The sequence below is a fragment of the Silene latifolia genome, unplaced genomic scaffold (genome assembly GCF_048544455.1).
Source record: "Silene latifolia isolate original U9 population unplaced genomic scaffold, ASM4854445v1 chrun_scaffold_16, whole genome shotgun sequence".
NCBI classification, from domain to species: domain Eukaryota; kingdom Viridiplantae; phylum Streptophyta; class Magnoliopsida; order Caryophyllales; family Caryophyllaceae; genus Silene; species Silene latifolia.
The window spans coordinates 8863394-8891388 of NW_027413123.1; the positions used below are offsets into that span (position 1 = coordinate 8863394).

General features: G+C 36.8%; 1 pseudogene; it reads right to left on the reverse strand.

Moving 5' to 3' along the window:
• Positions 1-60: 60 nt before the first annotated feature.
• On the reverse strand, positions 61-27995 carry LOC141637273 (inositol hexakisphosphate and diphosphoinositol-pentakisphosphate kinase VIP2-like; annotated as a pseudogene).

Below are 27995 nucleotides of genomic sequence, written 5' to 3' on the forward strand. Positions count from 1 at the left end.
TCCTCTAAGATATAGGAAATCATTAACTACTCCAAAATATGGAATATTGGTAACAAGACAAAATTGCAAAGTTAATATTATTTCATATTGTATATGCAAATTGTGGCACCACATGAAACGAACAAAAAAAAAACAAAAGAATAGAAAAAATGAAATAATACACGGACAAATAATTACAAGAAGTAAAATTCATCGTCGCTAGATGTTATTTGGGATTGCCATTGTTTGCGTACTTGTTGGGATTGCCATTGTTGGCATGCTTGTTGAAAGGCCAAAGATTGACAAGTCGCTCTAGAACAGCAGCGCTTTTGGAGAAGTAACCGGTGAAGCCAATGGGAGTAATTGGGGGTGGGAAATCTTCAGCAGGCATTGCAAATGGGTGTACCATCTCTTCCATCTTCTCCAAGGTTAAACATGATCCTATTTCTTGCATTCTCTCTGGCCCCATTATTGGCAGTGTGTGCTCTTGATGCATCCAATTCCCCTCATTATTTCTCTGCAAGCGTAGATAGAAAGGGAGACTTTCATGTCAAAAAATAAAGGAAGAGACTTGTGTATATAAAGCATCTAGTATGTTTTCTTTTTTGACATTTTAAATGTCTCGAACCACTCTCCATTTTACTCGAAATATTATATACTTCCTCCTTTTCTTTGATAGCTTCCTTCCAAAATGATAGATTATTTAAGGAGAATAATGAACAATACAAAAGTAGAGGCAAGAAAAGTAGATGGACTACTTACGTGAAAGAAAAAAAGTTAGACTAAAAAGAGAAAGTGGAAGAAATAAAGAAAGGACCAAAAGGGACGAAATCAAATTAATTGAGGTACATTCTTTTAGTTTAGCCTTCGTAAGATTGATCTACGATCCTTCCTTACTTTAGAAGGAATGGGTATAACACAAACCAAAAAAAAAAAAAAGCAAGTCAAACGACAACCGCAAGTTTTACCTCCAATGGTGAGAGATCAGCACCACGGCTGAACGTCAATTCTATGCGAAACCTTTTCTGATCATCCAAAGCTACCTAGAAGAATATATATACATCTAGAAATTATGCCTTTACATTTGAATATGACGTAAAATAAAATAAACTTGGCGGGTTTCTAAATGGTGGAAGCATGTAGAGAAGGTAAGGATATGACATGTGAGATGTGAGATGTGAGGACTTCTAACTAGCTACCAAGGATAAATGCCATGAACTTATTGTCATTTTCTAGACTTCCTGCTTTTCAAAAAAGAATATTCCATGTTAGGACACTATTAAAGCTAATTTTCTGTTAAAATAACAACTGTTCAACCAAAAGATTACAATTAAAAGGAATTTTGAAAATCATGCTTTATGCTTCTTGCATTCTAAGCTGCTGACATCCATTATTAGTTCTTTCTCAATCCATTTGTCAAGAGGAAAGATATACAAGCACAATCTCGACCTCTGTGTTCTCAAACATCCTTAACACTATATAGCTCATGTAGTCAAGTTCCTTGGTTTTGAACAACCGCTCTGAGCACCGAGACAAACAAGGCTCTCCTCTCCTTCTAATGATTCATCCAAGTTACAATAGCGAAGGACATTCATCAAGGAGTGAATATGAGATTCCTGCATTTTTAATCAAAGACAACTAATTAGACACTTAACAAAATCATGACCACATGATAAGTGATAATGGAAAAGGGGAGTGAAATATCGATTCAAGATAATGAATTACTCTCCTTCGATTCTACGATTTCTTATCAAAGTTACCGCTTTTCATAATTTTGTAAGAAGATTATGGAAAAACGTAACAACAATTAGCGTTTGGATCAATACATAAAAACATAAGAACTTAGAGTTTGGATCAAATAGATAGAACATGGGAATATGGGATGTAGACTATCTCACTCACCGATGTGAAATATAGTCGTGTTTTCACATGTCTTTACGGTGTCTTTACGTTGGCATATCCGAAATGAAGAACCTAGGCATCATTTTAGAAAATAAGTTTGTAGGTTAAATTCAAAATCAATTGAAAGAGAATTAATGAGACAAAAATCCAGGTAAGAACTTTGGATCCGGGCGATATTGAGTCTCCTTTTCATCATCATCGTCTTGCTCCATTGACATATCACTAGCAGTGGAAGATCTTCTGATCTCTTCATTTTTGGCTTTGTGTTTTTGGCGATGCTTAGTATCTTCTTTCTCGCTAGATTTAGTACATGGTGCATGTTCGCGCTTCAATTAAAGAACATTGATAGCTTCCTCTCGGGTAAGTCTCAAGTCAATCAAAATCTTACCTAATAAACGTCGAGCTATCTGCATTACAGGAGAAGGCGATGAGAATACAAATTAACACTAAAGATAAATATCCGGATGGTGGTACATATTCCTGTTTATGCGCAGGAGACGTAGTAAAAAGCCAAAAACTAATGACATAGGCGCATTTTTAATACACTAATCTCTATATTGACACACACTCTTATTTTAATGACATGCCATTGCCAGCAGCATGTAAAAGTATTTCTTATTTCTTAACAAGAGAAATCAATCTCACACACCAACTCTTCTAGTCAGGCATTAATTTACTAGGCTTTTTAAGCTGATGGGGTCTCGAAAACTCAAGTAAAAAGAGTACTTCTTACAGGGGGTTATGTACTTACAACTAGTTCGTAACAAGATTTTACCTTTGAACCAATTATCAATTTCTGTTTAGGATTTATCCCATACTCATTTGGGATAACGCCATCTGCAAGCAATCGAAACCACAAAGTTGCACACGTCGGATCGATAGGACTCATTTATTCTCGAGAAAAATAGAGAATACTAAAAAAGTAACATGTTAAGGGAATATCATCCAAGTACTCGGAATGGCTATTATACAGACTATCGACATTACATTTGATACTTATACACCGCTTCATATACCGAGTTATAAACTACTTCCTCTGTTCATGAGTTTCTTATGTATATCTTTGCTTTTGCTCAAATATAAAGGTGGAGCGAGAACATGTCTCGTGTACCATGGTTTTTCACAAGATAAATAACCCCGTATACCCTCACCCTCCTCTCACCAACATTTTTGCACCTTAGAACCACTTGGAAGAAGTAGTAGTAGGGGTAGTGATGTTCAGGTGGTTGCAAGAATGGGGTGATCTTTGGTTCGGGGATTGGTGGTTGTGAGGTGGGGGGTTGGGTACGAGGCGGGACATGATTTTATAAAGATGTCTTATAGTCATAACTTATAACTTGCCATTTATAGAAATGTATACAATTAAATGAAACTACCCAAAACGCAAAACGTATAGTAGCAATGGTATGAGGAGGAAGTAATTTACTTGGACTCGGTTAGAAGTATCGAACATGGCTACGAACCCAAGTTACATACTCTCCTATTTATGAAAATTCCTCAAATTCCTCCTGCTTTGGCTCAAAACGAAGTGTGTAAAAGTAAGGGTATGTGAGGTCGACAGGTCGTAACTCGTAAGCTAACAAGAGTAACATAGATTATAATGCAATTCGTAAAGGCATTATTATTTTGGATGGAAGAGACACACTTCCTCAACATAATTAGAAGCGTAACACTTGTTTCCACCTTTGTCCGGGAATTTATGGAAAGAAGTTAACAGGAAAAAAAAATAATACTCTTTGTAATAGAAGTTTGTATACCAATAGATAGATACACTCATTTGGAGACACAACATACCAGGCAACTTTAAACGGCTCATTCAAGCCTTCAAGATTTAGATGAGAATTGTGTAGAAGATCATATCTCACAAACGAAGGATCAATCATCGAATTTTATGGAGGAACACCGAACATGAGACACCAAACATTAGCAAGTAATAGAGAATTAACTTTTAGACAGAAACTTTAGGAATGATAACTATAAAGCACTGATTCTCGGATGGAAATCTATGGGAAAAGTAGCACGCTTATCACAAAGTATCACCATTTACATCATCAAACTTGAGGAGGATCTCTTTAGATTCCCCAGTGATAAAACAAGCAGAATTTCTAATAATAAAAGCTCACTAGCAGTGAATCCTTCGCAATACTGGAAACATGTATAAAACACACTAATACCCAGGCTAATAAAATATCAAAGCCAAATCCCTACCCTGTTTATAGGTGGAAGAAGGGATGAAAAATTCAACAAGGCATGAATACTTATTTCTGTCCTATTTTCAAACCTGGTGGAAATAGAATCTGATAGATGAACCATCTCAACCAAAAGCTTAAGGTAATGGTTGATGCCCAACTATTATAATTATTTCTATTACGCTCCCTCACTCAAATGCCCATTGGGTTTGAAGAGTGGTTTGTTGTGCACCGGCTCCCCCGTACCGTGTAGTGGAATTCCACTTCGAGAGTTTTGATGAGTTTTGAGGTTGCCAGGATTCGAACCCGTGTCCAAAGGTCACGATGGCTCTGATACCATGATAGATGAACCATCTCAACCAAGCAGAGCCAGTGTAACCGAAGGTCACGGGTTCAAATCCTCGCAGCCTCAATAACTCACGAAGTGGAAATTCAGCACATGGTATGAGGGGGTCTGTGCACTAACCACTATTCGAGCCCAATGGGCACTCGAGTGAGGGGGCGTGATAAGAAATAAATATAATTATTGGACCTCAACCATCACCTTAAGGTTTTGGTTGAGATGGTTCATTTATCATGGTATCATTGCAATTGAAAGTTGGTTAATGTAATAAGAGAACTTGGGCAATGCCCATAGGGATATTTCATTGGTCTCAGACCTAACTTTTTATAGGGCAATAAACCGTTCAAATGTTTACAAAATAATCAATGTTCTCCATGTGCGGTAAATTTGATGAAGGGTTGCTAGGATATACTCAACCCCAAACGAATTGCGAATTAATTCAAACATATTCTATCATGGCACTTTCTCAAAATCTATATATATCACGCACTAGTTTCTTATAGAGTCATTATTGGTGGTACTCATGACCTTAGCAATTCTCTTCGGCATAAACTTTGTCGTTATAGTTCCCTCTATGGCAAAATCTATATATAACTACTCTAGTAAGAGTAAATGTTATGTACTTATCTATTCCTATGAATTCCGCAACATTGCTTTGATCAGAAGTCTAGGGATGGCAATGGATAGGATCTGGATAGGATTCTATAAGATCCAGATCCGGTCCATATCTACGAGGATCCAAATTCCCATATCCATATCAGGATCGCAGAGATTTGGACTAGATGAGGATCTATCCCATATCCTTTTGATAGTAAAAGAAAACTCCCTCTTAAAATATGAAAATATTAATTTTTGGATTTTGTTGCGACGTAACATAATATTTTTCTCTATTAGATACAAATAATAAAGTTAAAATTTTAAAAACATAAAAATAAAGTCTAATGAAATTACAATAACACGAAAAAAGTTTTTTTTTTTAATCAAAGAATGTTAATTAGAAAAAAAATCATGGTTTGATTTATGAAAAAAATATTAAAAAAACAAAGCATAAAATTTTACTATTTATTTAACTTAACTTCTTGTTGGGAAAATGAAATAAAAATGGATCTAAGGGTAGGATGCGGATCTCGATCATACGATCCATATCCTTATCCTTTGGATCTAAAATATTGCGATCCATGTTGGTCATTGTAGGATCGGATCCTAAGATCCGGACAGGATCGGATTCCATTGCGATCCCTAATCACAACCCAGGAGAAATGCTATAGTTCATAAGAACAAATTCTAGTCAACTATCCATGAGGCCCTTAATTTCAAAAGGCATACATGGAGTTCACAAATCATTGTGAGTGTGCAAAGAGAAGGAATCAAGGAAAATGACGAAGCTTGGTTCTTGTATTGTATTATCATTTGTATCTCTTACCATTGTATTGTTAATTTCACAGATATTAGTTTCACTTCACTAAAATATTTTTTTGATTACTCATCCAAAGTTTTGAATATTTTTTTGCTATGTATTTTTATTTCTTAATTTGTTTACTTAACACTTTAATAGTTTTGTTTAATTATTCAATAAACTCTCTTCCAAAAAGGTTTCCACATCTATACAACTTTCTTTTTCACTCCTTTTTTCTTTCAAGATTTGATGCCTTTTCCAGTCCTTAATTCACATTAACTATTTATTTCTACTATTTTCTTCAATCTTTCTAGCGTGTTGTTATTTTGTTTTCTTCTCTTCATTCATTGTTTACTTTATAATCCCCTATATACTAAGAGTAAAAAAACTTGAAAATTTTTCCCTCCAAATTGCACTTACTTAAATAAGGAACAAATGAGATTTTAGTTCATTTACTTCATTAAACTACTGTCCTTTCATTAAATTATAATAATTTCATTAAACTCTAAACCATCTTTTACTTAAAGGAAAATAAAATTGGTAAAAACTATAAACTAAAAATTGTAAACCATCCACTGACATTCTTTACTGACATTATTCTATGTTACTCTGATACTTCACTTAGTTGTCGTATTCCGTATCCGTTACGTATTTTGTCGGATACGATACGACACTTTGATACTTTATTTTAGACCAAAATATTGAAAATTTCGCACAAAATAGCCATATCAGATACTCCGATACACGAGTAAACAAGTATGAGTAACATAGACGTTATTATTAGCAAAATGACTCGACGCATACTTACTTCATATAAAACAAAAACATAAATTTATATTATTAGCTTTGTGACCAAAAAATTCGTTAAAGGAATTTGTGAAAATTTATAAAATGAAATCATTAGTTTTGAGTTTCTAGAAAATATTTTCATAGAACACACATTTTATGACTTCAATTGTCATGATTAGTTTTTTGATCAAATTTGTTTTCTCAATCAAAATATAATGAGGCGAAATACGAAAAAATTCACGTGGTTCCAATATAAATTTGTAAGTAATACACTAAAAGTAAAAACGTTATATATATATATCGTTGCAATGCGCGGGATCTAGACTAGTTCATAGTAACCAACACCAAATCATTTTTAGACCAAAACTTTGCTGCTGTTGTATTATATTAGGGTCAGTTTAATGCAACAACTCCCAAGGATTAGCGTCTCACTCACGTATGATGCACAGAAATTCACAAGTATATCTAGAAGCACTTTTTCTAAGAATAAGTACTGAAGTAGAGCTCTTCACTACGAATGGACTGACACATCTAAGATACAAACCTAGTTGTTAAATGTTGCACAAGATATAAAGGTGACTGAATGAAACAAAAAAAATAAAAATAAAAACATGCTCATTCAAGTTGAATCCTCAATTTCTAATCATAACGCGGTACTTACTTGCACGAGTCATATACATCTGGTATCTGAGTAATGTCATATCTCCTGCGAGAAGCTCAAGGTGTCATTGAACTATGATGAGAAGTTAATGACAGAAAATTTGTCATTGTTAAGAAAGAGTTAACTAGAACATCACATGCCAATACTTAAGGAGTTCAAGCTCCTTGTACATGTTCCTAACTATCTAGCATTAAACAGTAAGCAAGCAACGTAGCCAGTTAACTCTATAGGCTCTACCTCAAGTTGCGGATGCGAGAAACTTACTCTTTCCGTTCATTATACAAGTCTCGTTCTAGTTTTCTCCATCGAGCATACATAAGAAGAAATCCTTCACTGCCACAAGGCAATCCAGCGGCTATCCTATCCACATCAATATTGGTCTTTCCCAGAGCTTTAGCTTGGTCATATGGGGGTATCACATCATATGAGCTTGTCTTTATAAGTTTTTCATCTTCATCTTTTGCTAGCAACCTCACTTGTTCAGTAACCTTCTTAGTTAGATCCACACGATAAAAGAGACCAATGAATAACGAGATAGTGAACAAAAAGGTAAGTCCTTATTTGAGTCGCCGATTCAAGTAAATACACTCATAACTAAACACAACTTCATAGAAATTTTTTCTAAATTTTCTTTCCTCTTCATGGGAGTGTATAAACTAATACATCCGAGTCTGTGTACCAATGATGGTTAAGATGGTCTGTGTTACTCAGACACGCCGACACGTGTTTGGGGTGAATTTTCCTGTTTTGTGGTCTAAATTGAAGTGTCGAAGTGTCGTGTCGTGTCGGACAGGCACGCGTGTCCATTTCTGCGACACGGCAGTTAAGTGAAGTGTCGAAGTAACATAGAAGATGGTCAAGATACTGGCAGGCTCCTATCTTTATCAGCCCTTTCTAGGAGATGGCCATCTAAGAGATCCAACAAACAATTTGGTTACAAATTAAAGGGTGTTGTCAACAATTTTTCCTATTCCAAATACAAAATGGCTAAGAGAAATTGGACCCATATGAAATCAACAATTTCATTGATGAAGATTTTTAAAAAAATAATGGAGGTTTCTAATACTGAAGTCGAAAACCTAGACAGCCAATACCTAGGCCTGGCAAAACGGGTCAACAGGTCGGGTTCGGGTCGGGCCAATTCGGGTCGGGTCAGCTCTGAGTCTTTCATTGATTTCGGGTTAATTCGGGTCGGGACGGATCATTTTGGGTTTCGGGTTTGTTGGTTGGGTCTATTTCGGGTCAAGCAGGTCGGGTTGTTTTTGGTCGGGTCATTTTCGGGTCAATGAATATTAGAGAAATAGCCATTTCAAGTCTTTTCGGTTCAATTAGAGTTATATTTTGTCGGGTCATTTTCGGGTTTGGTGCTTTCAAATCGGGTCATTTTTGGGTCGGGCCAGTTACGGGTCAAGAAGCTCGGGTCATGGTCGGGTCGGGTCAATTCGGGTTTTCGGGTCACATTCGGATGATGTAGTTCGGGTCACTTCGGGTCTCAGGTCAGTCTTTTCGGGTCGGGTCACTTCGGGTTGGGTTGCTTTTGCCAAGTCTACTTGTGAAACTAACACCACATGGAAAGGGGAGGGGCGGGAGAAAGTAAAGACTGTTCACAAATAGCTGAAAAAAAATATAAACAGCCAAATCAGATAGGATTTCTGTATACAAATAGTCAAATACCAATTTTGGCAAGAACTCAACGACATTTGGAGGGAGTCCAGCCCCATCAACCATCCACGGAAATTCTGGTGATCCATTGGTATGAGAGGTCAGTGCTCCAGATGTTATAATCTCATTCAACCTCGCCTGAAATGACATTACACAAATAAAGTGCAAAATATACACTTTTCTAAATAAGCTTTCTTTCTTTTACCAACCAGAACATTTCTTACTGATTCACAGGCAAGAAAAATGTACACACAAACACTAGTCTGATGACAGGAGAGAAGTTCAAACTGTTCAATGATGGACAATATTAACACATAGTGTCCACTTCAAGAAGGTAGAAAAACACATGATCACATAATAATATATGTATTTTTGCAAAACAACAGAAAATTAACAGACGAGAACAAAGCCCTTAAATTGGTGAGTTTATACAAATTAATGCTGGACAATGGCAAAAAATAGTGTTCTAACAAAGAAGGCAGAAGCCCACAGAACTGGCCCAAGAATAATTTTTCATAATAGAAGAGAAAAAAAGCTACACGAATACAAAAAAAACGAGTATGCTAAGAACCACTTCCCAAAAATAAATTTCTTATCCACAAGAGAAGACTAAATTAGCTCCAAAAACATGCAGGATGGTACAACAGAACAACCACATGATCACATGATAATACAACAAGAACATTACCAACTGCCTCAAAATTTTAAATAAATGGCAAGCTTTGGGAGGTATGTATGTAGTCTACGTACCCTTACCTTGTGTTAACAACACAAAGACGTTATTTCCAAACAACCTAAAATGAAAATTGCATCTAAAATTCTAGATTGCATTGAATGACAGCAACTTAACAAAAGGAAACAAAAACAATTGGTTAGACATTTTGCTTTATTCCATCATTATCCAAAACTTAAGAATAATGAGTCTTTGGCTGTATTTAAATTGGAGACTGTACATATGGTAATAAGGATGATAATTAAGGCGGCCAAAGTAGGAGAGTAATCCAAAACAGCCGCATAGACATATACGGAGTAGTACTTAGCATGGTGAACAGAGATTAAAAACTACAACTAAGCTTTTAATAAAAGATAACCTTTGCTTCTTCCATTTCAGTGCTAGCATTAGCAAGTCCGTCTAACATTGAAGAATCTTTGCTAACAAGTGAAACCTGCACCAAGGTCAACGTCACTTTGACATAGACTCACATCTACCATATTGAAAGATTGGTGAGGAAGACAATACAACTTACGAGAATTGGAGTCAACTGCCCTTCCAAGTCAAGAAGACCCTTGGCAAATGCTGCTGCTGACATCTGCCAATTGCATTCGAAAGTTGGTATAAGGATTACATTACATACAGGAGAACAGGAAACGCTACTTCATTAAAAATATACATATTAAAAGATAGAAGAAAATAAAGCACAAGAGGCTGACCAAAAAAAAACAAAAACAAATAGAGGATAGGTGAAAATTACCTGCACACGCCCTTCATCAGAGCTGTATATCTTAAGATCATGGCGATATGTACTGTGAAGACGTAGAAGGCCTGTGCCTTCACCTGAAAGTTAAAGAAACAGTTTTGATGTTAAAAAAATCAATTAAAAGATAAGTACAGTAAGAAATCGAAAGCTCCCAGTCAAAAGTAGGGGAAATGAAACTTGTTAAAAAGGAAAGGGCAGTTAAAGGCACCAAGTTTGAGCAATTGGATAAGGCCCCATTGATAATTAAATAACAAAAAAACAATTCCATAGCATCTATCAGAGAATAAATATAGAGGAAATAAGATCCAACGGCTAGATCAGAAAGATGATCAACGTGATTGCAAGCTACACATTGCAGCCAGTAGGCTGGCTACGAGTTAAACAATGACGTTATTTCTACCTCGCTATCCTGGCTGAACTATAAACATGAGAGGAAAAAAAAAAAAGAAACAAGTTTAAGACTCGGGTGAAGAAAAGTGCTATGCCTATCAAGTTACTCGCCATCATAAGCACGGGAATCAACAGAATGGTTGACAAGCCGAAGAGAAGAGAGAACAACATCAAGACCCTAGAGCCTCACTTACCCACCCCACCAAATGACATGGCAAAGTGCGCAGCGCACAAATAGTTTACTTCCGGATGACCCATAATGAGAGAGCAAAACAAATAGAATAACAGGAGGACAACGCACATATGTGACATTTGTAAGTGGTATATTGTATAGCAACCATGGTATTAAATTACAGAAACAGTTGCCAGTTACTAGAGCAGGTGGTTGGGAGTTGGTTTTCAATCGGGGTTAAGGCAAACATGGTCAACTGGGCTCAGGGTTTTACATATCGATATTACCCTTTGGGCCAGCCAATTCGGTCCAAATCAAATTTTTTGACGGATTTCGTGTAGGGAGTTGCCATTAGGTCGAATTTATTAATCTTAGTTTACAACTCTGGAGTTCAATACTTTAATGTTAGATTTCAACTGGATCATTAATTCATTATTAAGCTAAATCAATTCCGCGTCATTAGTCGGCCCAGGTCATTATTGGGTTATCACAGGTGGGGTTTAGTTTGATTCTGAGTGGAACAAAGAGAGTTGTATCAGTTATTGATCAAGATCTAAAGTCGATTCTAGACGATTTGGTTCACATAATTTTAGGGTTCTATTGGATCCAATTCTGAGCGGTTAGGGCCACCTAACTGGCGATGGTGCAAAAGATGCCATCTCTAGGAATATTGGTAGTGTACTAACATACACGTCAACAGATTTTGACCCAACGCCAGCATCCTAATAATTAACTCCTAAAGTTTATCTCTATGCTCAGATTATTTTAGCAATAAAATATATTTTTCTAAGTTATTAATGTTCGAGGTTCTTTATAATAAGAGAAAGATAATGCAACTAGGACAAACACGAGAAAGAATGGGGGTAGAATACAAAGGATTAAAATCCATGAATGGCAGTATCCTTAAGGTCTTTTTGATACCTGGATACATATTATTCCGGAAATACCGACCAAGCTCTTCAGCCTGTCAAGACAACATGGATAAAGAATAAGAGATGGTAGCTTACACTGGCAGTCAGAACCAGCAAGACAAAAATCCCTAAGCCTGTTCTTATGGAGATTTAGACAGTTACAAACCTGTTTTCGACCAGCATGCGTCAAAACTCCTCCATATTTTAGGACCATTAAAGCTTCAACGGGTTTTTCTTCTTCACCTTCACCAGTACATTTGGGTACTCTTGCCCATTTCAATGGTTTTAGTTGGACCTTTCTATATATACCAGAAAAATGTCCTCCCTGAAAAAGAAAGACCAGGAACATTCACCAACCTAGCTACAGTTAATATGTGACTACCAACCTCAGACAATCGCATTGAAATTAGGACATACAGAATCATCTGCAACAAAGAAAACATCAGAACATAAAAACACCAAAAGAAAGAATCATAACTCAAAAACACTAAAAGGGGCATACCCAGCCCAACAAGTAGACGTCGTCCCTAATTAGGCCGAGACGGTTGATTTGGAACAGAATGATCCAAGTACCTCAGAGAGACTAACAAAAGAAGCTATCTTGACACAATTCATGTTCAGCATAAAGCGTTAAATAATGAAAAAGAAGTTTGCAGTGAGTCACCTCCTCAAGCACAGCCTTGACTTGACGAAGTTTCTCAGCATGTTCAATATCCTCTGCTTCGCTATCGCTCTCTCTGTCAGGTCTGTACCACCAAAATAGAAGTAAGCAAACCAAAATAGAGGAAACAGGCATGCCTTGAAAAAATACCCATCAAAAATAAAACGCTCAGGTGGACAATCTGAGACAAGGGAATTCTACAAAACTTTGAGCATAAGAAAAACAAGAAACACAGTCCATGTTACTGTCACTACGATTCCAACTATCAAAGAGGGTGGCAAAGGTTAGTTTCCAAGCTTTTTGCCACTCAACCAACTTGTTATGGAACTCTTTGTTATCAAAAACACACTTTATAAGAACAAGTCAGACACCTTATCGAGATTACCTTGCATAATTCCAAGATTAGATTCATAAAAAAACGATGAATGCTAAAGACTGATTGTGATACTTCAGATTCTGATTAAGATTTGACGTGGTTTTATATATCTTATGAGTTGTAACGGTGCCTAAAGGGATCTATAGGACAACTCATTACAACGATGAACATTCCTTTTCTGGAAACCCATATACAAAAACTATGATTCAAAAGCCTATCTCTGGATCATATGATTTCACTGAAGTTTTTCTATATTCACAGCAAGGATACATATCAAGTACACTGTAGTACAGGTAGACTTTAATAGTGACAACAGCACTTGGCATAAAGATTCAAACTTCTCCAACTGTAAAACCAATCTCATTACACATTAACACAAAAGCAACTGTAACAGTGAAACTGCATAAAATAAACCAATATAAACTAATATTTGTATACCTACCTGGAGCGGGGAACAAGGGCTCTCGTGGCATCTAAAAGATCCTGTAACTGGACTGCACTTTTTAGCTTTGTCTGGAAGGAAATGGTTAAAAATCAATAGAAAAAAAAAAGACCATGGGTCTACAAATTATCAAAAAAAATTGAACCTGAAAAACACTATAGAGCCGCTATACGACATGCGGCTCTATAGTGGCTTTTTTATTTTGAGTTTTCAGAGAGCTACTATTACAAAAGCTGTCTTGTCAAATGCTGACTGTAGGCCACAGCTACCATGTGAAATGCCCAGGTTCGGATTAAAGCAGTTTACACGCACCCAAATTCGACAATTATTTTCAAAACAAACCAAAATCAATAATTTAAGCATTATTTTAAAAACTATTTTAGAAAACAGGTAAAAACCTCTGCTCTAGGCCGGCCGCCATTGTACTTCAGCATCAAGTTCAACAACTTTTCCTCAGTAACCTTCAACTTCACTTTTTGCTTGGGAGTTCTATCACCACTAAATGTGCCAAACTTGACGGTCAGGAAATGAAAAACGCATGGTATATTGCACAAGACATAACATCACATGATAATAAAAAAGAAAGCGGGTACAAAAGCTAGATAAAAGGAAACTATAACTTCCTCCTATCTCTCAAACTCTAGTCAAAGAACACACATAGGGAACATTGTCAAGCACAGCAAGGATTCTTTCATTACCAAAATATTTTCTTACAACACGCGGTAGGTTTCTTCACCAGTTTCCATGAAGGATTCGTACCATAATCATCAGACAATAACTATCCTTATCATTTCTTCATGGCACTAAGAAAAACAAATGAAATGATTGCAAGTCTCTTTCTGCCTAATGAATTGACTAAAGCATAGAAATATCTCCTTTGTGTGATAAAGTAAAGTGATCGCCAAATTCCCGTCTCTTTCAGTAGCTACTAGCTAAAGTACACCATAGAGTAAACAGGAACAGCTTTGGAATATGCAACATAATGAAACTTTATTGTCAAGAGGCTTACTGGCGAAGTACGGCAATCACACATCTTAACTCCTCTGCTTGCCCAAATGTTCCGATTATTCCACTACCCTGACGTGTAAGACCTTCGAAGCATTGGCGATTCCTTGGACTTCAAGGTAAAGTTGGAGGAATAGTTGACGATAAATGTGGGGCTTTTTCATCTAAAAACATTTTCCTTAATACACAAGCAGCGTCATCATAATACCTACAAGCGCAAATATAAATATGTAAATACTCACAAAATAGAGAAGATATTAATTACCAAAAAGAACCAGGTGAAAAAACAGCACAAACTGAAGTCATTGCTCCATATATAAATCATTAGTGGAGTAATAAGTGATAAGAAAATATAAAGTGATTGAAACACAAAAGATGATAATTGAAGGCAAAAAAGTACAGTTTATGTAATGTAAATATAGGGGTTAATGAAAGAAGAACGCCTGGAAAAGGCATATAATCAACTAATAGTCGTTTATCTACTTGCATAGTTGCATGTTGCATCCACCCCTCAAGAAAGTGTACAGGTGTAGAAACACCCGATAGAAAACTCTTAGGGGGCGTTTGTTGGAGGGTTTTAGAATAGGGAAAGAGAATGAAACCTTCCCATTCCCTTACTTTGGGGCTTGTTTGTTGTTTTTCTTACACTTTACCCACTTCTCATTTTAGGTTTATCTCTTAATCCTCCAAATTGATTCCTCCCCAAAGGTTTCCCAAACTCTTACCCCCTACCACCAACATCCACTACTTCCTCCTCCCACCACCTGGATCACCGCCGATGCTGTCCTAACGCTCCACAGCCCCACCCATAGTTTAAAATCTTGTCCTATACATCTCGTATCTCCCGAGATGTATCGATATCAAATGTTGCTGGTACAAGATATCCCGAGATGTATCGGGTAAATTAGAAATAGGAAAAAACACTGGCCGACACGGCTAATTTATAGTATGTAAATATCGCCAACTCTGCTGAAACGGCCTGCGAAGAACCCAAAATGACCGAGTTATAACTTGTACCGGCCAAACTTTGTAAAGTAAAGCACCACAAAGTTGTCTAAAACTGGTCAAATCAACTATTCTAGAAAGAATAATCTTAACTTGATATGAAATCGACAATATACAGTAGAATATCTACAAAAACTTTTTTAAGTACATATTTCCGCGATAACCACAACCTGGACCAAGACGCATGAGTCGAGAACAATTCTGTGACACCATTACCGCAATCGTTATCACGGCCCATACCACAATTTCAAACTATGCCCCCGCCACGTTGAAACATCCACCCCACTTCCATACTACCACCACTACCCTAGAAATCCATCTCCTACCCTCATAAGCACCACGAGCTCTTGGGTTTGAGGGGCGGGATTTTATAGGGTGAGGGCGATGGTTATACCAATCAGGTAAGAGAATTAATGTCACCCCTTTCCTTTCCCTTGTATCCCTTTCTTGATTCTTTTCTCTTACCCCTACGCAAAGCAAACGGGTCTATACTAATAAGATTCAGCAAGTAGGGTCGATGTGTATGTGAAACAAAAGCAAGATGTGAGAATATGAAGTTAAGTCTTGAAGTAAAACCTCTCAAGACTCGAGTTTTTGGACAAAAGACTCGAATTTGACAGTGAAACAGAGTGTTTGATTATGAATAAAAGGACTGAAATTTTGGACAGACAAGGAGGAATTAAACAGTCGAAATGAATGTTCAACTCTCGGAAGGAAAGAAAAAGAGACACTTGAGCCCGGCTTTGCACTCGACAAATACCGTTTGAATGGCGTGACTCGAACAAGATATGTTTTAATCCGAACACGAAGCAATAGATTAAAACTAAGACTAATCCCAACACTAAGTAAAGGACTCGTCCAACCTCAAGCACTAAGCAAAGAGGACTATTCAAGCACTAAGCAAAGAATAGAATTTTGATGAAGAAAACACTCGGTTTCTTACTTGGTTTTTAACTCAATCAAATCTGTCATTTTACAACCAAGGACTTGGTTTATATAGTATCCAAGCCTTCTAATCTTAACCACCTATTTTACATCCAAGGGCTAGCATTAAACAAGTAAGAAAACAAAGAAAAAGATGCTAATTCAGCTCCTAGGCAGCCGTGTATGCACAACAACAACAATAGGCCAAGAACTCTTCCCTAAGTCTTACATAGGTCTCCACAAATGAGAGTGACCTTGAGCTATCTAGGGAAGCTAAAATTGGAGCCTTCCTTGGTCTACATAGCAGCCGAAAAAGGCCCTTGGAGCAGCCATCATAGGGTCAAACAAAAGCCTTACACAAATGTAAGAATGATAGTGACAATTGAACCTCCTTTGAAAGCGACATGTGAGCCTTCTTGGGAAGAACAAGAGCAGCCTATTAGGACTCTTCTTGGCCGAAAATATGCCTTATTATTATCCTAGGATGGTCTTGATTTGTTTACTAGAAGAAATAGGACCATTTGGAAGCGAACCTAGGCCAATGGTTGAAAACCGATAACTTGTTACTCGGTTTTAACTCGGGATTTCCTCCTAATTCGAATCCTTATTTTAAATAAAGTTCCTAGCCAAAAAGTCTCCAGATTCATTAAAGAATTGAGACATGACAAAAATTACCGCGCCCTCTTAGACGGATTTTGAGTCTGGGACCTCAAATAGGCCGAAGGACAAAACCGGGTGGAAGCATGGCTTAGGTGTGGCTTCTTTTGCTTCAAGTCTTGATGACCAAGTTTGGGTAAAACCATCAAATGGAAAGACATGAGGTGGTTTTAAGGTCTCAGGATGGGGTTTCAACTTATAACATTTTTAAAATAGTTTTCCTGATGTAATTTTAAAAACATTTCAAACTTTGAATCCTTGCCACAACATACTGTAGCACTCATACACAAAACATGTGTTTCTATAGGGCTATGGTAGTACCAAGAAAAAAAGGGTAAAGTCGGAGAATAAAAGCAGAAAACAAATAAAAAGCCATGTCAAACGCAAGACAAGACAAGACAATACAAATTCCTAGAGAAAAATGTAAAACATTAAATGCAGTACTTGTGAGAATTTTTAACAAAGCTCCATCCATTAACGTCACAAACATATGACCGCCCCCTGCAACGTAACAGATCAAATCCACAAACCTGGAAGAGACAGAATATAAACGAAAGTTACATGAAAGTATAACGCAGAACAAAAGGAATGATTAAAATGCATTTGCACCAATCACAATATAATAATAGCGTTAGCCATTACTATAGCATAAAGCAAGCAGAGCCATCGAAAGTAACAGGTTACTAGTCAAACAAATCTAATTCAGAAAATATTTCTTATAAAAATACATCAAAATGACCAGAACCAGATGTATGCAAAACATTTTAACAAGGAACCCCTACTCATCTTGATTCTTGCGCCTCCATGCCTCCAATTACAAATGTCACTAGCTAAGATTGAAAAGGAAGTTTCAACAGTTCTTTGATAGAATAAGAAGATAATAACTAAAATGAAGATACAAGGGAGGATTGCTGGCAAGGAGGTCTGCCCACAAGAAGGTTCCAGAAGAGTTGGCTGTAAATGTTCAATTTGACCATTTGTTGTCTAAGAATGAAGACAGTGTTGAGTCTCCTGCACATTGTGGCTACCAGTTTTCAAAAAAAATCTAATCTAAGCAACATAAACAAATCAATTAAAGCATTTTGCACTTCTACAGAACAGAAAGCTTTTTGCATTCTCACTATTAACAGTACACTAAATTAAAGAACCCTAAGAACAGAGCGTAAAAAACTTATTGGAATAAACATTTTTCCTACTCCCTGTCTTCTTACGAAGTTTTAAATTCAGGAAAGATAAGAAAACAGGCAATATGAGAATAGTATGAAACTGCTATATTCTCAGTGACATCACAGTCGAGTAAAATTGTGAAGTGCAATACAAAATATGACCATTTTCTCTATGTTGATCATACTTACCGCTTGACCAAAAGCAATGCATACTTCTCTTGCCATTTGTTTTTCGGTGGGAGTCAGAAGCACAGGATATCTCACCTAGCAAGCAAAGGAACGCTCCTTAGATCTCGTACCAGTAGAACCTTTGCTACTTTAGCATAAAGACTATCATAGATATGACAGTACAACAGACTCATAAGATCACTTGAGGAGTCATAGCTTAGAAAGCAGACTGGCATGCGCAAAATTAATAGCAAAAAAAAAGATGCACAGGTATACACAAGTCCACAAAGATTGAAGCTAATTATAATATAACTAAATAGCGATATCATATGTCTGCATCACAAAGATATAGAGCTCTGCAGTTAAAGGTATACAAAGAATAGCTAATAATGAATATATTTGTAATTTCTTCCACCGTGGCTTCTTTTTATTGTGCAAGTACGAGTCATTGAATGCGATTCTCTGAACAATTTTCATTATAGGTTCTCTGGAAACAGCCTATTTGTCATTTGTGTAGCACAGAGGTAAGCTTGTGTACCTCCTCCCCTACATCCCTCCCTACCCCACCATTTGCGGAAGGCTGGAAGCCATTTAGGCAGTTGATAATGAAGTCGCTGTACAGCTTATCAAAAGCAGCAATATATGGTGTAGGTTCTTAGCATTCCACACCAACCAAAGGACCTAAAATCAGTGAAAATCGGAAAGGCATGAAACCAAACTTTTACATCAGTAAAACCGATAACGTTAAGTAAACCTTGATCACAGTCTTCTCGCACATCATCAAGAATAATATTTTTTTCCTAGATACCAGTAATTTGTGCTTCTAGTTCATAAGGCACTCTTCCTGCTTCGAACGTAATTTATAAATCTTTCCAACTCATAAACTGAAGACGGCATTACCTTGAAGAGATAATAACACCAAAAAATGTGTTCTCAACTTATCAGCATTTACTCTAAAAGACCCCTGAAATTTTTTCTTACTCCTTTAAACAACCACCACATACAGAATTGACAGCTCAGAACATAAGTGCCGTGTTACATAACATTACAAACCTCTTTTCCATCAGGGTTCCTCATAACAACACCATCGACAACAGGAGACTTCCTCGCTTCAGCATGAGCATAATCTGGCCCAACTGTATATACCTATAAAAATTGTCCCCAAAGTAGGTTGCAATTAATAAAAAAGATGGAGAATAAGAGAGCATGGTTACTTTCAGACGGCAATGGTAGAGCGAAGTAGCAGGCAAGCTGTCTATTTCATGAAGTGCAAACAATTAGCAACATTCAAGAGACCATACCATGAACGGGTGCCTAAAAGAATTATGATTGTTACTGCATCAAGAAGGCTTAGGAGTTACACGCTTCCTGATGACGCATTTCATACAAGGCCACAAGTTGGTCGTCGTGTAAATTATTCACATGAATAATTTTATATAGACAATTAAAGGTGTAGTTGCAATTAAGATTCGGTTACAGATATCTATAAAAACAAATGAAAAGAATAGAACACCAACGTAAGGCACGACGGTCACATCTGTTTAGCCCGGTCGGCATGAACCTTTCATATCAATAGGATGCCTAACGCATCACATTTCTAAATGTTAGGATGAACCTCACTTAAGGAGCAATAAAACTAAATGAAATGAAAATAAAACCAACAAAAGGCACAACCTTCACGTCTGTTCCACCAGTAGGCATGAACTCCTCGTAGATATAGGATCCCTCACGTCTCACATTTCTAACATCAGGATGGAACTCACTTGAACGGTTGCCTACCTGTACCAATAAATTTCAAGCCATTGTTGGGTAAACGTTTGTTAGCTTTTTAAAAAGCAAATAACTAACCATCATTTGCCAAAATCAATACAACAACAACATCAGAGCCTTAATCCCAAAATGATTTGGGGTCGGCTGACATGAATTATCCTTTAGAACCGTCCTTGGGTGAACGCACACCTCACAATGCGAAAAGAGAAGGGAAAAATGAAAAACAAAAGGGAGAGCGAAAATGTAATACAAAGTCAAGGTAAACTTACAGGTTTTAAAATCGAATTCCGGATTTCTTTTATAAAAACTTCAAATTTAAATCGAGAGAAAAGTTAAAACGATTTTGGAAAACCGAAATAGAATTAAGGATCCGGAATGCCTTAAAAGTAAACCAAGTAAAATATATAAGAAAGTGGTTGGTAAAAAGGTGTAATAAAGGAGAGAAGAACAAATAAATTTTTTTAAAAATTAAATAAAAACTCTAAATATGTCAAAAAAACATCAAATACTAAAAGTCCACGTGTATCCTTTCCCTCCATTGTGCCCTCTCCGTCAACATACTCCTCAAGCCCCAGAAATCTCATATCGTGCTCTATCACTCTCAACCATGTCTGTCTCGGTCTCCCTCTACCTCGAGGGACCTTTTCTGTCCTCCAAGTCTCCGACCTCCTAACTGGTGCGTCCATAGGTCTCCTTCTCACATGGCCAAACCATCTTAGTCGATTTTCCATCATCTTGTCCTCTATTGTCGCCACTTTTACCTTTTCCCTAATCACCTCATTCCTTAATCGATCTTTCCTTGTATGCCCGCACATCCACCTCAACATACGCATCTCCGCCACACTCATCTTTTGGATGTGACAATGTTTCACGGCCTAACACTCGGAACCGTAAAGTAAGGCAGGCCTAATTGTCGTGCGATAAAATTTTCCCTTTAATCATTGGGGCATATCTTTGCCAAAATCAATAACCAGGCAAATAAACTTCAAAAAAAGGAGCCTCATAAGTTGTCATCTACAAACAGTCCAAAAAAAGCAGACAATTTAACGACCAAATGAACTAGTCAACGACAACCCTTTCAAAAAAGCTAATTACTCACGTTTAACCTATCTCGATTAGTTTAAAATTATTTCTCATCTTCAATTTACGCCTAAATGTGGAAAAGTCTTTACACCCACCGGATCAAGTAAAATAACAAGGATTACGCTCAGGCATGGATTTCGCCTCTAGAAGTGCATTAACTTAACACGGAATGCTAGTCAAGACACAAATGAGTTAAGAACACACATTAGGCCTTTGAACTACTGTCTATGTCCACCTATGATACCAAGAAAAAGTCTCCCAATAAATGATGCATTTGACACAAATAGCAGAGCAGGCCTGAAAAAAACTCAACATCCTAATGTCTTGCACTTTTGGCACATCTCTGTTATTATCCGCGAGAGACTGCCTAATATCCAAAGTTTTTAGCTAATCAATGCATTATTTATCATGCTGAACCTCTCTTTTGATAAAAATAAGAGAGGGAACAAATGAATAGATGTTGAACAGCACCTTTCTGAATAACTCTTTCATGCCCCCACCAGCAGAACTGGGATAGTATATCATTATGCTATGATCATCGCCTAAGCAAATACACACACAAAAAAAAATTGTCAATAAATATAAGATGGAGCGCAATTTCAACGGAAGCAAAATTGACAGCAAGAGATGCACGTCTGCTCAAGTTTCATCAAAATTTTACTTTTACAATTTGTTAAAGAAATTATAAGAGAAGAGTGTACTAGTTCAGTTATACAACAATAAGAAAAATTCCGCACAAACAAGCTAAAACTCTGAAGTATACTTAACTCTTAGGATTGATTAATAATACATGTCAATGGGTACTTGATCCACATCGAAATATTGAGATTAATGATACACATCAATTGGTATAATGGGCTAATTTCACCAATTAGTTTCGCATGGACCCTCATTAAAAAAGTGTGACGTGCTTGTACTCTCCTTGGTATCTCCCCCGAGTCCTTAACAAATGGTTTCATAACTTATGGCTCATGGTTGACCTTAGTCTACACATAAACAATAAACCGCATAATGGTACACCAGGAACAACTATAGAAATTTAGATCTAAAAGCACTAGCGCACATTGATTAGCATAAGATGGTATGCTAAGAGTGAAGGCTGAGCATAGGAGCCGCGATTAATGTGGCATCATACGAATAGGAAGAAGAAATGGCTTTCAATGGTATGTTGCTTTAACTTGTCCTGCTTTAGTTCAAGAGAATTTTGCAAGCTCTCACATATAGAAGAAGTTTGTGATGATTGATGTGCGAGCTAGTTATCCCATGAGTGCTAGTTGTTTCACGGTACATCATTGGGAAAAAAATGGTACGTTTTTGTTAGCGTAGTGAGCTTACGCCTACTATTGTCAGTTAATTTTAGAATGACCTCGTTTGGCTTGTGTTCTAAGGCTTGTAATACCTGATGTAAACCCTAGCAAGTAACACATATTATCGAGAAAAAACTGTCTCCAATAGAACTAATAGACCCGGAAGTAATCCTTGTGCACTAGGGTCGACCCAGGTATAGGCCCAAAGTAGGTGTGTTGAAGTAATCCAGCTGTCTAGATGAATTATGGTAACTAATATATTTTCCACTACTCAAGCCCATATCAGTCCTTAAGTACTTCAAAGAATATTGGCTTACCGTCAACAGGTTTCTCAACAAATGGCTTGCAAAAACGCTCACCATGAACTTCAACAAAATCAACTTCTTCAGAAAAGAAATCAACTTCTTGATACGGATGTTCTCTGTTTACGAGCGCATATCTTGGGACTTGAATCCCGAACATCTCAAGACGCTTACATTTACAGAAGTGGAAAAAAATGGTATCAGTAAATGACGAAAGGGGGAGAAATAATGAACGAAAAAAAACAGCAAACTGAATCATGAATAACATTCAACTCTCTCATTGTTGATTGTTGAGAGACCATGAGGATCAAGCAATTGTTCTTACATTACATTTCACCATAAAGTGAGGATTATTTTCTAAACCTATTTTTTTTTTTATATAAAACAGGTACCCTAGAGAGAAAAAATATTGCAAGTCTTATATTACCACCCGTCTTCAAACAAATGATCATGCCACTAACATTATATATTGAAGGGGAATACTAACAAGACAGGAACCTATTTTAAAAGAATTATTGATGAAAGACATTGAACAAATCAAATAGGGTCTTATGTACCTAATTCTTACATTTGTCTGATGTGACATCTATTTCCTTACTGAGGCTGCTTTTGGATTGGGGGAAGGTGGACATTTTCATGTAAAATATATTTCTATTTCCTATAATTGGGAAAAGTGGGGGAAGGGAGATTCAGCTTCCCAATCAACCTGCTTTCCCTTTTAGAAAAGCAATAGCAATTTTCCATTCTCCGTTATTGAGTAGAAAGCAATATTCTGCTAAAAAAAATACCTTTTCCACAACCAAAACATCCCAAATAACAAAGCATGTACCTAGTTGTTTTGCAGTACATTACTCGAAGCAAAGTACATACCTCATAAACTTTTCTTCTGTCATGTAGCAGATGCTGTGGCTCCAAATCATTGACTAGAAATGGCCTAAAAGACGGGCATCACAGGAAACCACACAAAAAAAAAAAATCAAATCTGAAAGAAAGTATTATAACATCCCTTGTGCATCAGCTATGAAATATAGTCCATATTGAAATGTACATCAAAAAGTGTAGACACACTAGTACGCTACTAGACCAGACATAAATAACCTTTAATGAAGGGGGAAATAGTAACAGATCTCTTCGCCGCCAGCTTTTCCTAAGGGAGACCCCAGCTTGATGTAATATGGTTGCATAAAGACTATTCGGCAACTGCCTTGCAAGCTACTAATTTCATTAATTCAAAGGACTGATGTTCTACTGTCTTCTACAGCAACATGTTAAGAAAACATCCTACTTACTCCTACTTAACACATGTAGATGCATCATGCATGATACTTTGTTTCTTTATTATGTCATAATTTCCGCTATAGCCATCCATAATCAGCATGGTCTCTTGGTCTCTTACGTTCCTCGGACGTGGCTGCAGCTATCGACAGGGTATATTACAAGACTACAATTTTTTGGGGGAAACATGCTCCTGTTTTGATTTAAATTTAAGTGTCACAATGTACTCATGTCCGAGTCCTAGGTATCCAAAATGAGTACTTGAGGAAAGAGGAAAGAGGAAAGAGTTTCAGTAAGCATAGATAGTCACAAGGTGATCATTCGATGGAGTGGCAAACCTCCAACAACAACAACAAAATGAGTACTTGAGGAAAGAGGCACAGACAGTCACAAGGTGACCATTCGATGGAGTGGCAAACCTCCAACAACAACAACAAAATGAGTACTTGAGGAAAGAGGAAAGAGTTTCAGTAAGCACAGACAGTCACAAGGTGACCATTCGACGACGAAGAAGAAGAAGAAGAAGAACAACAACAACAACACTACTACTACTACTACTACTACTACTTCGTCCCAACATAGGTTGGGGTCGGCTAACATGAATCATCATCCGAATCCGTCTGGGTATGAATCCGCCGGTCGAAGGTGAATAAATAAAGTAAAAGAAAATAAATAAATGAAAAATAGAACAAGTTTGTTTGTAAAAGAAGCGTGGAAACCGAGAATAAAGCAGTGAAATTGGTTTGTAAAACAAAAAGGGTATAAATCATTTTAAAACTAAATCAATAAATAAATTTTGAGTATATAATGATAAAAAATAATTAAATATCAAAAACTCAAACTAAATCTTCAACGTGAATTCTTTTTCTCCACAATACCCTCTCCCTCACCATACTCTCACTAATTCCCAAAATATTCATATTTCTTTCAATCACCCTTATTCATGTTGGTTTCGGTCTTCCCCTTCCCCTAACAATATTATCCATTCCCCAACTCCCAATGCTCCTCACCGGTACCTCCGGAGCTCTCCGCCGCACATGGCCAAACCACCTTAAATGGTTTTCCCTCATCTTATCTTCAATCGACGCAACACCTACTTTCTCCAGGAGGACCTCATTTTCTTGTGGGGCCACACATCTAGCGAAGCATAGGCATCTCAGCTACCCTCATCTTTTGTTCATGTCCATGTTTTACCGCCCAACACTCGGGTATATAAGAGTGCAGGCCAAATAGCTATGCAATAAAAGGTATACCTCGTCACATAGAAATCCCGTGGCGCTTTTCCACTTCAACCATCCTGCTTTGATTCTATGAGTCACATCTCTATCTAATTCACCATCACTCTGGATAATAGATCCTAAATACCTAAACAAGTCGGAACCATAGACTACCTCCCTATCAACACAGATTGAACTTGCCTCCCTACCCCCATTTCCACTAAATCTACACTCTTAAATATTCCATCTTCTTTCTGCCCAGTGTAAAGCCTCGCGATTCTAAATACACGCCGCGATTCTAAATACACGACACTCTGATGTAAGAAATAAGATGTGATGCAGTGATGCAATACAGAAACAAAGAAAATTAGATCATGACAAATCTGGAACTTACTTCCTGAGAGTGGTATACGCCTTGGCTTTTTCAAGAGGAAAGCCAGAAGAATAGAAGGCAATAAGGCAATCACACAAGGGCCAGCTGCAATTGAGAAAATATGCATCAGCGGTAAGACAAATATGCTTAGAAGTCAGAACATGCGATAATGGTGTTACTGATGTCATAAAAAAATGTGTGTTTAATATAGAAATGATATATTGCTATGCTGGTACTTTTACTAAAGTGCGTGACAAAATAGTATACAAGCATCTTTAAGATTACTTCCTACCAATTTCAATATCGAGAAGTTTTTGCGAATAGTACTCTCCTGGCGTGTGATTGAAATTTTTGTATCAAATGCTATATTAAGTTCTATCACATATGCGTATTACTTATCCTATAAATTAGGCAACCCAATTGTAGGCTGAAGGCACCAAGGCAATGTCAGAAATAGGTAGCCATTGCTTGATGCTCACCTTTAACTGAGCTTATTTTTCAGGAAGATTTTATTATCGTAAATTATCATCCACTAAAGTCTTAGAATAAAACTGGAGGAACAAAATAGTAGCAGATGGATTATGTATTTTAAATTAAATATAAAAATAAAGAGAGTACTCGAGCAATACAAAGCCAGTCAGGCATGGTAATCCACGTGTGCATCTGTATCGGCAAAGTTAGTTATATACATGCCTACATAAAAGTAAATACACATTGCAGAATCGACCAAAATCTGTGTTACTTCTGAAACAAATTTATAACAATAACTACTCTCTTTTATTATTATTATTTTTCAAAAAAATGACTTGCATTATTATGCACTTATGCAGTGAAGCACATTTTAAGATCTATAGTATATTCTATAAAAATAAAATTCTAGCCATGATACTGCTGGTGTTGTGTCAATGATAAGTCCATTAACTTGAACAAGCAAAGCTTGCATATTTGACAACATATACATGTGCGAACAACATCGCCTTACAAGTTTCCAACTTTCACATACCTTCCAAAAAAACAAAGCCTATCACTGCTTTTAAATGATAGCGCCAACATGGCAACTTAACAAAATTTTCACAAAAAACACAAATCACAAAAGTCAGGACATACAGTACTTAAATTTAGTAATTTTATCGATTGAAGTTCTCAATGGTTTCACATAGTTTAGCAGTTCCCATGTTATTCACGGTTTGACATCTTCTTTCAGTAATAACTGATCACAAAATATCGAGTTATACTATCCTAAAGCTATACGAAATTTGGAACAATGGTCGAGCTTTATTTAATATACATCACCTCCACTATTCTATGTCTGAAGCTATGTTACTCTGGCTCGGCTACAAGTAGCGCAGTGTCAGATACAGTTATTTTGTGCAAAGTATTAAAATTTTTGTTTTAAAACAAGGTGTCGTGTCAAAGGGTCGTGATCGAGTGTTGAAACAACAGGCAGCCAAAGTGAAGTGACGGAGTAGCATATATCCGCAAAACATCTTAACACTAACAGTTATTAATCCAGACAACCTCAAGTAGCAATAAACAATTACTTTTCGGCTGTACTTATCCAGTCAACTTCAAGTATCTAACAATTACAGTACTTAAGAGACACCAGTCGCCATCCCCCCGCCTATAAATAAACATTCAATAAAGTAAAAAAGTAGAAAGAATAGGAAATAATCAAAAGAAAAAAAGATACTGCAACTTTTTTTCCTACATAAATATTTTAGGCTTTCAGAGAAAATGTACCTTTCAACTGGATCTTCGAGGATAACTTTATCACCGAAAAGTATAACCTACACCCATAATAGTTATTAAGAAATCAAACAAAAACATCATTCTTATTATAATTATTCATATTCATATATGAATGTTTGCAATATAAACCTGAAATTCGCCGAACGCTTCCAATCTTTCGAGTATTTGGCCCATCGGCGCTGAAGAGGCCTAAAATTGTTCAAGAAAACATGTAAAAATTAGGCTTCTGTAATCTCAGAACTCATAAAGTAAATAAAATCAATATTAATGGATACTGTGATACTTCTTCAACAAAAATTCAACATTTCACCTTCTTTTCCATCACACAAACACCTATTTTGATCTTTCCTAGGGTATTTTTCTCCGACAATGACGTCATCACTACCGTTCTGAGTTTATATCTTAGTTTCTCTCTCTTCTGTGGTCATCAATGGCGGAAAGCGGTGACAACAGACGAGAGCTTCACCGCCAAGCTTCTTCGACTGTATATGTGCGTGTCTGTAGAGTAGATATTCAAGTGGGGGATATTTTTTTTGATAAAACAAAGATTTCAAACGTGGTTACTACAAAAGGCCAACTGTATGGGAGAAACTTGGGATGTAGACGTCTAGTATATCCCTACTAACATGGGATACTTAGGGCT